This window comes from Rattus norvegicus, chromosome 15 (assembly GCF_021556685.1).
Source record: "Rattus norvegicus strain SHRSP/BbbUtx chromosome 15, alternate assembly SHRSP_T2T, whole genome shotgun sequence".
In the NCBI taxonomy this organism is placed as follows: Eukaryota; Metazoa; Chordata; class Mammalia; order Rodentia; family Muridae; genus Rattus; species Rattus norvegicus.
In genome coordinates this window covers 9,781,626-9,794,403 of record NC_141548.1, presented here as the reverse complement: position 1 = coordinate 9,794,403, position 12,778 = coordinate 9,781,626, and the positions used below count along the sequence as shown (strand labels likewise).

Here is a 12,778-nt window from a genome sequence, read left to right as displayed (position 1 = left end):
TCTCAAGCCTGTAGTTGCTCCTGGCACCTGGCTCTCAGCTCTCTGTGAGGGCAGCAACTAGTAGGGGTCTGCCCCTACTGCTCCTAGGTCCCTGTGGGCAGGCGGCAAAGATCCAAAGAATCTTTCTCAAAAGGTCCACTTCCTCCTTTTCCCCTGAGTCCTTTCTTTCCACTACCTCTGGTGGGTGGTGGGCTAAAAGGGAGGTTAACGCATTTAAGAACTACCATTAGACATGAGGTTGAAAAAGTTTCAGATAAGTTCTCTGACAGATTATTCAATCCCAAATTGTCAGCACAAGACACATACATATACCCACAACACAAAATGAACTTGGTAACACTTGTTTGTGTGTATGTGTGTGTATGTTTAAATAAGAGTCATAAATTTAAGAGAAAGTAGAGGCTTATGGTTGGGATTGGAGAGGTAAAAATGACAGAAATATAGTCCTCTTGTATGAATTCTCATAACATTTAAAAATTAAAGAATATTTACATTATATTTGAGATTATAATATAAAACATTGATCAAACTTTAGGGAGAGAACATATACATAGCATAAGATTTCCTTTGAGTTAATCAATGTTTGTGTTGAAACTGATTCCCTGTTTTAAAATATTCTGTTGTAACTGTTAAATCATATTTGAAATGGAATTATTTTGCTTGATCATAATTGTGTGGCAGTTTAAAAATATTATTTCACATTTCCTTTTGCTGTTTTGTGATTTACTTTTTACAATTGTTTCATGAACTCAGGTACTCTGCCCTATCCTTTTGAGTTCCATCACATTCAAGAGGATTCCATCCAGGAGCTGAGCTGGGCAATTAATAGACATTCAGCTTCTGCTTTGATCTGTGGCCTCTTTGCTGGTAGGGCTGTGATCCACTAAGATTAAAAATTGACCTGCTCTATAGCTACAAGCTTGTGTGCCTCTGTGAAAGGCATGCCTTTGTTTGTCCTTTGTGTTGCTGTGGTAAAATATCTCAATAGAAAATCAATGTAGGAAACAAAGGGTTTATTTTAGCTCACTATTCCAAGTTAAACCCATCACTTGGGGAAAGTCAAGACAGGAACCTGAAGCAGTCACGTCTGCAGTTAAGAGAAGAAAGAAATGGATGAGTTCATGTATAGTCAGGAAGCTTTCTCTATTAGTAAACCACCCACAGTCCACACCTCAAAATTAGGGAATGGCGCTGAGCATTTTCAGGCTGGGATTTCACATAAAAGTTAATCAGTCAAGACACTCATCTACGGACCTTCCCACAGGCCAGTCTGATCTAGATTGAGTCTTCCTTCCCAGGGTATTCTATACTGTGCCAAGTTAAAAATTAAAACTTATCCTTACTGGTCATGTATGAGGTTTCTGTTTCTGTTGTTCAAGTTACCCCTAAGTGTACTTTCTTCACAGGACCAATTATTTATAGCTTCTGTTTAAAAATTAATATTTGGAAGACTTCAGTGACATGTTTTCATGTTGAAATGACAGAAGGACAATGATATAGAGAAACAGAATGAGTTAAAATGCACTCATTTCCATTTCTGACACTCGCATGTCACACTTCAGGAAAGCAAGCCAATTAATTAAACTCAAGAAGAGCAAACACCAGATAGCATCTGAAGTCAAGAAGAGCTGAGAGCTCAAATCTTCATGTGGCTTTCTCTCCTCTTACAGAGAAAAACGTCATACTTGGAGAATATGGCAGAAGATGGAACTTTTAAAAATCTAGAATGGAGGGGCTGGGGATTTAGCTCAGTGGTAGAGCGCTTGCCTAGGAAGCGCAAGGCCCTGGGTTCGGTCCCCAGCTCCGAAAAAAAAGAACCAAAAAAAAAAAATCTAGAATGGGATTACCAGTAATGGAACTTTTGAATATATTCATATTTCATTCACCTAACTAGCAAAATTAGGGGAACCAAACTAGGAATTAGAATTAGTGGTCTGATAGGTGAAGATATGGATTGGATACTAGATGTTACCTGATTGTGGAAATCTCTGTTGGGTTAAGATAGCTTCTGATTTTCTATTTTAGGTCCATAATAGTGTTTTAATTCAGTGATGTATATAAGAAATCCTTTTAGAATGATGTTAAGATCTAGATTTTCATCCAATAGGTTGGGAACTTATATTTAATGGTATCTATATATTTTGATCATTCCCCAGAAAACATTTAAGAATGTAAGTCTTGCTGGGGATCCAAGTGCCTACCTCCCACGTTACAGCCCTGTATGTCTCCCAGGAGGACAACTCTGACAGGGATTCATGTCAGACTCCTGCCCCAACTCCAATTCCAGCTAAGATTCCACAGAGCCCAGCAGACATGGGCTCAGAGCTCCATCTCCCTTCCAGTCTTTATCTCCATTGGCACTCCCAGAGGAACAGCATGCCTTCCCTCCCCTGTCCACAGCATCACAGTCTTGCTTGTCTGTAGGAGGCCTGCTCAAACCAGGAGCACAGGAAGCCTATACAAACTCTGGACACACAGCTCCACCTGCTTCCTGGAGGCATGCTCCAAACTGGGACACCCAGGCCAGCTACAACAGAGACAATCATATGGCAAAAGGGAAGTGCAAGGACATAATCAATGAAAACCAATGCAATCAGAACCCAGCTCTCCTAGTACAGCAAGCCTCGCATATCCTAATATACCTGAAGAGCAGGTATTCTTTTGTAGACATATAGGAAAACACAATCAAACAGGTGGAAGCCCTTAAAGAGCAAACAAATAATTCCCTTAAAGAAATTTATAAACAAGCAGGCAAAAAATTGAACCAAACAGTCCAAGACCTAAAAATGGAAATATATCTAATAAGGAAAAAACAAATGGAGGCAGTTCTGGAGATGGAAAACCTAGGAAAGAGAACAGGAACTACATACACAAGCATCATCAAAAAAATATGAGATGGAAGAGAGAATCTTGGGCAATGATGATACCATAGAAGATGATATATCAGTCAAAGAAAATGTCAGGTATAAAAAGTTCCTATCCCAAAACATTCAGGAAATCTGGGACACAGAGATCAAACCAAAGAATAGGAATAGAATAGGAATAGAAGAGAGTGAAGATTCCTAGTTCAAAGGGCCAGAAACATCTACAAAATCATAGAAGAAAATTTCCTTAATCAAAAGAAAGAGATGACCATAAACATACAAGACACTTACAGAGTGGACCAGAAAAGAAAATCTTCCCACCACATAATATCCAAAACAACAATTATAGAGAACAAAGAATATTAAAAGGTGCAAGGTAAAAAGGCCAAGTGACATATGAAGGCAGACATATTATAATTAATATCTGTCTTTTAAACAGACTCTAAAAGCCATTCAGTCTTCCTCAGCTAGGAATTCTTTGTTTAGCTCTATATCCAATATTTTAATAGGGTTATTTGATTCTCTAGAGTCTTGAGTTCTAAACTTTGAGATCTTTGTATATATTGGATATTAGCCCTCTATCAGATGTAGGATTGGTAAAGGTCTTTTCCCCATCTGTTGGTTGCCATTTTGTCCTAATGGCAGTGTCTTTTGCCTTACAGAAGCTTTGAAATTTTATGAGGTCCCATTTCTTGATTCTTAATGTTAGAGCATGAACTACTGGTGTAATGTTTAGGAAATTTTTCCCAGTGCCCATGTGTTTGAGGCTCTTCCTCATTTTCCTTCTATTAATTTGAATATATCCGGTTTTATGTGGAGGTCATTGATCTACTTGGACTTAAGCATTGTACAATGTGATAACAATATATCTATTTGCATTATCTACATACTGACCTTCATTTGAATCAGCACCATTTGTTGAAAATGCTATCTTTTTTCCACTGGGTGGTTTTAGCTCCTATCTCAAAAATCAAGTGACCATCGATGTGTGGGTTAATTTCTAGGCCTTCAGTTCTATTCCATTGACCTACCTGACTGTCTCTGTACCAATAACATACAATTTATCATTATTGCTCTGTAATACAGCTTGAGGTCAGGGATGGTGATTTCCCCAGAAGTTCCTTTATTGTTGAGGATAGTTTTGGCTAACCTGTTTGTTTTGTTATTCCAAATGAATTTGTGAATTATTCTTTCTAACTCTATGAAGAATTGAGTTGGAATTTTGATGGGGATTGCATTGAATCTGTAGATTGCATTTAGAAAAATGGCTATTTTTACTATATTAATCTTGCCAACCCATGAGCACAGGAGGTCTTTCCGTCTTCTGAGATCTTCCATTTCTTTCTTCAGAGACTTGAAGTTCTTGTCATACAGATCTTCCACTTGCTTGGTTAGAGTCACACCGAGGTATTTTATGTTAGTTGTGACTATTGTGAAGAGTGTTGTTTCCCTAATTTCTTTCTCAGCCTGTTTATCCTTTGAGTAGAGGAAGACTACTTATTTATTTGAGTTAATTTTATACCCAGCCACTTTGCTGAAGCTGTTTATCAGGCTTAATAGTTCTCTGGTGGAGCTTTTGGGGTCACTAAGTATACTATTATATCACCGTAAATAGTGATATTTTGACATCTTACTTTCCACCTTGTATAGCTTTCACTTCCTTTTTTTTGTCTGATTGCTCTGGCTAGGAATTCCAGTACTATATTGAATAAGTAGGGGGTGAGTAGGCAGTCTTGTGTAGTCCCTGATTTCAGTGGGATTGTTTCAAGTTTCTCTCCATTTAGTTTGATGTTGGCTACTGGTTTGCTGTATATTGCTTTTACTATGTTTAGGTATGGGACTTGAATTCCTGATCTTCCCAAGACTTTTACCATGAAGGCGTCTTGATTTTTGTCAAATGCTTTCTCAGCAGCTAATGAGATGATTATGTTTTATTTCCTTTGAATTTGTTTACATAGTGGATGATGCTGATGGAATTCTATATATTGAACCATCCCTGCATCCCTGGAATGAAGCCTAGTTGATCATGATGGAGGATTGTTTTGATATGTTCTTAGATTGTTTTTGAGAATTTTATTGTGCATTTTTGGGTCAATATTCATAAGGCAAATTGGTCTGAAGTTCTTTCTTTGTTGATTCTTTGTGTAGTTTAAATATAAATGTAACTGTGGCTTCATAGACAGAATTGAATAGTGTTCCTTCTGTTTCTATTTTGTGGAATAGTTTGGAGAGTATTGGTATGAGGTCTTTTATGAAGGTCTGATAGAATCCTGCACGAAACCCATTTGGTTATGAGATCTTTTTTGTTGGGAGACTTTTAATAACTGTTTGTATTTCTTTAGGGGTTATGGGACTGTTTAGATGGATTATTTGATCCTGATTTAACTTTGGTACCTGGTATCTGTCAAGAAAATTGTCCATTTCATCCAGATTTTCCAGTTTTGTTGAGTACAGGGTTATGTAGTAGAATCTGATGATTTTTTGAGTTTCCTCAGATTCTTTTATTATGTCTCCTTTTTCATTTCTGATTTTGTGAATTTGAATACACTCTCTGTGTACTCTTGTTAGTCTGGCTAAGGGTTTATCTATGATGTTGCTTTTCTCAAAGAACCAGCTCCTGTTTTTGTTGATTCTTTGTGTAGTTCTTTTTGTTTCTCCTTGGTTTATTTCAGCTCTGATTTTGATTATTTCCTGCTTAGTACTGATCTTGGGTGTATTTGCTTCTTTTTGTTCTAGAGCTTTAAGGGGTGCTGTCAAGACGTTAGTATATATTCTCTCCAGTTTCTTTTTGGAGGCATCAGAGCTTTGAGTTTTCATGTTCACACTACTCTCATTATGTCTTCTAAGTTTGGGTATGTTGTACCTTTATTTTCATTAAATTGTAAAACTTCTTAAATTTCTTTTTTGTATTTCTTCCTTGACCAAGTTTTCACTAAATAGACCATTGTTCAACTTCCCAGTGTATGTGGCCTTTCTGTTATTTTTGTTTTTATTGAAGACCAGCCTTAGTCCATGGTGGTCTGAGAGGATGTATGGGATCATTTCAATCTTTTTGTTTTTGTTGAGGCCTATTTTTTCACTGGTTATATGGTCAGTTTTGGAGAAGGTATCATGAGGTGTTGAGAAGAAGGTTTATTCTTTTGTTTTAGGATGAAATGTTCTATAAATATCTGTTAAATCCATTTGGTTCATAACTTCTGTGTCTCTGTATCTTCTGTTTCTCTGTGTCTCTATTTAATTTCTGTTTCCATGATCTGTCCATTGTTGAGAGTGGAGTGTTGAAATCTGTTATTATTGTGTGAGGTAAATGCATGCTTTGAGCTTTAGTAAGATTTCTTTTATGAATATAGGTGCCATTGGTTTTGGAGCATAAATATTTAGGATTGAGAGATCACCTTGGTGGATTTTTCCTTTGATGAATATAAAGTGTTCTTCCTTATGTTTTTTGATAATATTTGTTGAAAATCAATTTTATTCGCCATTAGAATGGCTACTCCAGCTTGTTTCTTGGGACCATTTGCTTGGAAAATTGTTTCCTAGCCCTTTACTTTGAGGTATGTTCTGTCTTTGTCACTAAGTTGTGCTTCCTGTATGCTGGGAAATGCTGGGTCCTCTTTGTATGTATCCAGTCTTTTAGTCTATGTCTTTTTATTAGAGAATTGAGTTCATTGGTGTTACAAGATATTTAGGAATAGTGATTGTTGTTACCTTTTATTCTTGTTTTAGAGTTGGAACTATGTTTGTGTGGCTCTCTTCTTTTGGGTTATTTTGCAAGGAGATTTCTTTCTTGCTTTTTCTAGTGTGTAGTTTTTCTTCTTGTGTTGGAGTTTTCCATCTATTATTCTTTGTAGGGCTGGATTTGTGGAAAGATATTATGCATATTTAGTTTTGTCATGGAGTATCTTGGTTTCTCCATCTATGGTAATTGAGAGTTTTGCTGGGTATTGTAGCCTGGGCTGGCATTTGTGTTCTCTTAGGGTCTATATGACATCTGCTCTGGATCTTCTTGCTTTCATAGTCTCTAGTGTCATTCTGATAGGTCTGCCTTTATAGGTTACTTGACCTTTTCCCCTTACTGCTTTTAATATTCTTTTTTTGTTTTGTATGTTTGGTGTTTTAAATATTATATGATGGGAGGAGTTTCTTTTCTGGTTCAATCTACTTAGAGTTCTGTAGGCTTCTTGTATGTTTTTGGGCATCTCTTCCTTTAGGTTTTATTTTAGGTTCAGGAAGTTTTCTTCTATAATTTTTACTGGTCCTTTAAGTTGGGAATCTTCACTTTCTTACTGTACTTATTATCCTTAAGTTTGATTATCCCATCACATCCTGGATTTCCTGGATGTATTGTGTTAGGAGCTTTTTGCAGTTTACATTTTCTCTGGAGGTTGTGTCAATGCTTTCTATGGTATCTTCTGACCCTGAGATTTTCTCTTCTTTCTCTTGTATTCTGTTGGTGTGCTTGCGTCTATGACTCCTGATCTCTTTTCTAGGTTTTCCATATCCAGGGTTGTTTCTCTTTGTGAATTCTTTATTATTCCTGTTTCCATTTTTAGATGCTAGATGGTTTTGCTCAATTCCTTCGCCTTTTGGTTGTTTTTTTCCTGTAATTTTAAGGGAATTATTTATGTCCTTCTTAAAGTCCTCTATTATCATCATGAGATTTGATTTTAAATCCAAATCTTTCTTTTCTGGTGTGTTTGGCTATCCAGTATTTGCTTTTGTGGGAGAACTGGGCTCTGATGATGCCAGATAGTCTTGGTTTCTTTTGCTTAGTTTCCTGTACTTGACTCTAATCATCAGGTTGTCTCTGGTGTTATCTTGTCTTGCTGTCTCATACTGTGGCTTGACCCTCCTGTAGAGCTGTTTTCTTTTAGCCAGATCTGGCTATTGAGAGCTGTGTGACCAGGTCAGCTCCGGTTGTAGGCAGAAACCAGAAGGGTCCTGTCCCAGACTGCTCCTGGGTTTGTGTGTCCTGAGGCCTCCAGGCAGATTGCTCAGAGCAGAAGTGTTGGTCTTACCTCTGCTCTCAGGTGTGTCAGTGTTCCTGATGACTGGCTTTCAGCTCTGGGAGCAGGCAGAAACCGAAAGGGTTCTGCCCCTGACTGCTCCTAGGTTCCTGTGCTCAGAGGGCAGAGAGGGCACTAGGCAGGTTCCTCTTGGGCCAGGAATGTGAACAGATATGGTGGTGTTCCCTGAGCTCTCAGAATTGTTCACACTTTTTTTATTTTTAATGTTCTCTATTTCTACAAAATAGAAATAGTAATCTTTGACAAACTGATAAATGCTAGTATAATTTATGATCATTTAAAGAGAAATTAGCATTCAAGAAAAAAAAGAGAGTGAAACGTTATCTTAGAGTTGCTCTGAAGGCCCTCTTCCCCAGAAGGCAGCTTGTATAGAAAGAGGAGAGCAGAAGAGACCAGGCACAAGTGACACACGAGAACGTGTGTTAAATTATATAATGTAGACCAGGGCCATGGATGTCATGATTTTAAAATGTTGTGGTGAACACTTGGGGTCATTAAGGGAATCCTGTTGGCTGAATCTGGAAACCTGGTGCCTAGATTCTGATTATCTTTACAACCTCCGCTGCTCCCATTGTAGCCCAACCACTGCTTCTGGCACAGTCTTTTGATTGGCAGTGACTTCTACCTATGGTCCACTCTGTTGTTCACACTTCTAACAGTCCAGTTCTCTCCCCCATGAGATTTAGGTACAGAGAGCTGTGGGACCAGTTCAGCTGTGGATACAGGCAGAAATGGGAAGGTCCTGTCCCAGACTACTTCTGGATTTATATGTCCTGAGGCTGCCAGGCGCTCCTGGCAACTGGCTTTCATCTCTGGGAGCAGGCAGAAGCCAAAAGGGTCCTGCCCCTGACTGCTCCTAGGTTCCTGTATTCAGAGGACACTAGGCAGGTTCCTCTGGGGCCAGGAATGTGAGCAGAAATGGTGGTCTTCCCTGAGCTCTCAGGATTGTTTGCAATTCTGAGATTCCAGCTCTCCCCCCTACCCCTGCATTTAAAATATTTATATTTCAGGAAGGCTTCTTTTTTTTTTCTTAAACAAAATAAGTAAAGGGATATAAAGTAGTATGTTGGAAAACTGCCTTTCAGAAGTTAATGTATGTAATGGTAACATGGTATCTTTTGTTTCCTGCTCTGTGTTCTTATACATGCATGCCCTTTAACATGTATGTAATCTTTCCATCAGGAGATGGAAAGGAAATAATTGAAAGAAATCAGATGCCTGAATGTATAGACCATTGAGCAACAAATGAGTCCCGTGGGTTACCTACTTTCTAAATATCCTCATGAAGTTAAGTAAGTCTCTAATTAGCACTTACGTATGTTTTTGATGTCTTTGATTTCTCTTTGAGAGATGCAGTCATCGCTCATTAATAATGTACCTGCACATGGAAATATTTCAGATCATTATCTGTGTAGTGTGGTGAGTTGGGGAAAGGGATAAATTGGTTTAAGAATTGATGCTGTGTTACACCTCCAGCTGTGACTTAAACACCAATCTCACACTTTATACAGAAAAGAGAATCGAAGTAATAGGCTCACAATTGGTGCCTACACACTGCACTGTCAGCTACAGATCTTCATGAATGGCTTCTGCCCTGACATTGCTCCCACAGCAGGCAACAAGGGAGTTAATGAGATGATAAAGTGCTTTAGGGGCTCTGATCTCTTCAGGGGAAGTGGCTGTGCAAGTCTAAAGCTTTGTATTATCTTTCCTTTCCCTCCAACCTCTAAATTTTTCACATTAAGCTGGCCTGTCAGTTACCCACCAGTGCCCTGTTCAGGCTGCTGTGATTTTATTTCTCATTTTAGGAGTTTGTGCTTTTAATTGAGAGATGTTGATGTTTCCAGATTCATCCTGACAGATTCATAAGCAGCAAGAGAGACTTGCTGTCGATGGGCATTTTGAATTACATGTTTAAAACTGTCTTTGATGGCAAGGATGCCAAATTACCCACTTGACTAGAATGTTCTGTGCTTCTTTGTGAACTATGTGATTGAAAACTGCAGAGGGTTGATTTTTTTTTTACTATGTTTGTTTGGTAGTTGAAATTGTTAATAAATTATACTTGTGTTGAAAGTCATCTTTGTTGCCGTTTGGAGAATATTAAATAAATGAAAGACTTAGTAGCTTTGCAATTCAGTTCCTAAAAGTGTCACCCTTTTAAAACAGATTCAGTTTTGAAAGAATCCTCCTGAATTACCACTTTAGCAGGACAGAGATGTATTGGATTTGTAATGGGGGTTGATGGTATTGTGCACCCACAGAGAATGTGTGTTCAGGAAATGAAGCACAGGTTAAGTTCACAGTGGGGCACATGTCCTCCCCCCCCCAAAGTTTTCAGTGATTTCTGAAAAAAAAGTATTCAGTTCTTGAGCTTAGTTTTTGAGTGGTACAATAATAGATACTGCTCTGAAGAATATTCTGGAAGTGATTTCCTATTTTTAAAAAAAGCAATAATTTTTCCAAATTTTAGATGCAAGTAAAATAGGCATGCATGAATTTCACAATTCTTTGTCTGTGAGGGAAAATATTGAGTGCAAAGGAAAGAAAATTATGTAGAATCCTCAGGACTGGATTTGACCTGCAGCAGTAAACTGAGAGGTTTCCAGTAACATGGTTGCTTGAAGCCATCCAAATGCTCTTGAGCTTTCTAAGGCAATGTATGACTCTGGTATCCAAGTGAGAAATCAAGATCTTCAAGTGTCCAAGTTCACATAAAGGTAGATTCAAGTTGAAGTTTGAGCTGAACTCCCAGATATCTTATCTTAGGAAATCTGGCCCATTTCATGTAATAATATAGATATAACAAAAACAGCATTTAATACACTCCAGGTGTCCCTGTCCTGCTAACATGTAAGAAGACTATTTAATTGTTTTGAAGTTGACCTTCCATCTATCTTGATTTTAGCTAGACACTTCTCTGTAGATGTCTCCAGGTTTGTCCCAACAACTTGGCAGCTTCAGCACCATTAGCTTACATATGAAGAGGTTCAAGTTCAAATGTGATTGTTTAGCTGCAAGACAGAGTTTGAGTCGTCTTTGTGATTTCTTGTCATAGCTTCTGAATTCATCAGTGTGAGGGGGGTATGTAGGTAGGGGATATTCCTCAGCTTATCTTTACAAGACACAATATGCTATTGTTATTATCTGATGGTGCTTGAGGTGGTCATACACTGTAAGGGCTACCTTCCCAACCAAAAGCTGAGAGGAAATTGGTAAGCACACATCCTTTTGGAGAAAAAAGAAAGCAAATGCTGGAGAAAAGTCCATCCATCTAATTCTCTCACACATGCAGATAGTCTATGTCAAAGAAGATGTGTATGTGTGTGTGTGCGTGCGTGCGTGCGTGCGTGCGTGCGAGAAAGAGAGAGAGAGAGAGAGAGAGAGAGAGAGAGAGAGAGAGAGAGAGAGAGAGAGAGAGAGAGAAATCAGATGTAAGGGCATGTATATGGTCATGCATGTGGAGTGCAGACAACAACCTTAGATTTTGTTCCTCAGAATCCATTCTACTTAGTTTATTGAGACAGAGTTTCTCTCACTCCTCTGAAACTTTCCTAGTAGCTTAGGCTGGCTGGCCAAAGAGTCCAAGAATCCACGTACCTCTGCTTTCCCAGCACTGAAGTTATAAACCTGCTTTACCATACTCAACTTCTTTCCATGGCTTCTGAGCATTGAACTTGGCTCTTCATGTTTGCCTAAGAATCACTGGACCAGCTGACTTGTTTCCATGTTATTCCAGATATATTTTCCACACTAAATGTAAACATAAACATACTTTGGAATCTGCTAATGAAATGAAAGTCTGGTTTCAACTGTTTTTTTTAACAAGAAAAAAGATGTTTCCTTCTTAAGAGCCTGAGGTATTTTATTTTATGCATTATGCAGTAGAATCTCCTCTCTCTCTCTCTCTCTCTCTCTCTCTCTCTCTCTCTCTCTCTCTCTCTCTCTGTGTGTGTGTGTGTGTGTGTGTGTGTTTTTCTAGAATTAAGCAACCCTAATCTCCTCTTCTAAAGATACCTGGAATTCAAGAATATGGCACCTTTGATCTCAGACTGCTGTCTATCTAGTTACTAATTTTGCCCAAAATCTGAAAAGAGGTCTATGATGAAGAGTTGCCATGTATTTTCACGTCTTTCTGTTTTCAATTTTCCTTTCCAAGCGTGGTACAGTGGCACAAATCCAAAGAAGTAAAGATTTACTAGTGCTCCCTCCCTGCCAGGCCCTGCTACCAGCCAATCGCTGGTTTATTGGTTGCATGATGTCATAGCTTTGTTTCTCTGCCATCATTCGTTATAATGGAAGACTTCTGTAAAGAGATGAAATGTAAATCTGAAAAATAAGTGTTGTGATGAAATCAAAGAGCTAAGAAAGTGCATGATAATAATAAAAAACGATGTCTCAGAAATTGTTACTCTGTAGGGTGCTTGGGTTTAGGGAAGTAAGCAGCTGGTAGCATACATCCTTGGTCCTAGTGGAGAAAATGTGGACCTAGCAAGAAGGAAATGTATGTGTGAACAAGTGATGTCCATTTGTGGAGGGTATGGTAGGATATTCATTTTTTTCTAAGTTAATGAATTCTGTAGGTCATAAAATTAGATGTACTGCCTAATTCTTGTCATGAATAAATTCAGAAATCTAGGCACATATACTAACCTGCACACATACAGCAATATACATACATACATGCATACATACAAACATGTATACACACACCCACACCCCCCCACGTACACACACACACATACCACACACCACACACACACACACATACCACACACACACACCACACACACCACACACACCACACACCACACACACCACACACCACACACACCACACACACCACACACCACACACACACACACATACCACACACACACACACCAC

At 38.5% G+C, this 12,778-nt stretch overlaps 1 pseudogene; it reads right to left on the bottom strand.

The window, feature by feature from the left end:
- Positions 1 to 9,251, bottom strand: part of LOC148000806 (60 kDa heat shock protein, mitochondrial pseudogene) — a 28,448-nt pseudogene extending 19,197 nt beyond the window's left edge.
- Between the last annotated feature and the right edge of the window lie 3,527 nt (positions 9,252 to 12,778).